This window comes from Sphaeramia orbicularis, chromosome 6 (assembly GCF_902148855.1).
Source record: "Sphaeramia orbicularis chromosome 6, fSphaOr1.1, whole genome shotgun sequence".
Classification (NCBI taxonomy): Eukaryota; Metazoa; Chordata; class Actinopteri; order Kurtiformes; family Apogonidae; genus Sphaeramia; species Sphaeramia orbicularis.
The window spans coordinates 24,709,537-24,710,733 of NC_043962.1; positions in this window are offsets into that span (position 1 = coordinate 24,709,537).

The window sequence follows — 1,197 nt, forward strand, 5'->3', positions numbered from 1 at the left end:
AAGTGCTACGATGTAATCTGTGGGTGTGTTTGCATTATTCTATGATACATTTGTCATAGTTATTTTTCATAGATAAATTATAGCCATAGACAGCACCTCAGATGTCTGAGTAATAAACATAGAAACAATCTGTGTAAATGCAAGTTACAACTGTAGAAAAGAACACTTCCAAAGAATGAGGGGGACGAAGGAATGGATTAGTGCAGGGGTCACCAACCCTGGTCCTCCAGATCTACTATCCTGCATGATTTAGATGTATCCCTCTTCCAACACACCTGTTTTAAATGATAGGCCTATCATCAAGCTCTGCAGAAGCCTAATAACAACCCGTCAGGTGTGCTGGAAGAGGGAAACATCTAAACCATGCAGGATAGTAGCTCTCCAGGAGCAGGGTTGGTGACCCCTGTATTTGTGTATGACGTGATAACTTGTCTCTGTAGCAGTTGAAAAAGTCCTGGAAAATAATTCCAGGGAAAGAGTGGGAACCCTGATTGTTCTATGTGGTTCATTTTTGACAGTTTCAGGATAAATTTCAGAAAACTGATCAATGAACAGGAAGTTTGCTTAGTTCCACTTTTATTACAAGCCACAGTGATGCAAATGCAGAATAGTGTTCAGAATGGACATACCTGTAGTTTCAAAATCAGATGGAAAATACATTTTAATGAATGTTTGGGGGGTGTTATTAGATATGATGGATATCTGTCTGTTGACAAGCATGAGAACTGTGGGTAAATAGTAAATGTGAGTGACTCGCACTTTCTTCTCTTAATAATTCCGTTCAATTCTTCAGTTTTAGATTAGAAATATTTGTTGTTGTTTTTTTTATTTCATTTATATTTATACTTATTTCTTCTCAATTATGAAGTGGTATTGGTATCACAAAGGTTCACCATTAACTAGGTGCTTATTAGGAAAAATATTTGGTACAAGTAATGTTTAGTAATAAGTAAAGGGTTTTTTTAAAGGGTGCATTCAAAATATTTAAGTATAAGAAAAAATATTTTTATTAGTTTCTATCTGTAGTATCCATCCATCCATTCATCCACTAAAGCTGACAAACGTAATGGAGTAAAGAGAACAGATCATCTTGTCAACTATATACATTCATAAAATATTAAACTTTTTTAGAGACATTCCTTATATTTCTACTGGCTGTAAGAGTTTTGTCTGAAACAAAAACATGACACAAGAAGG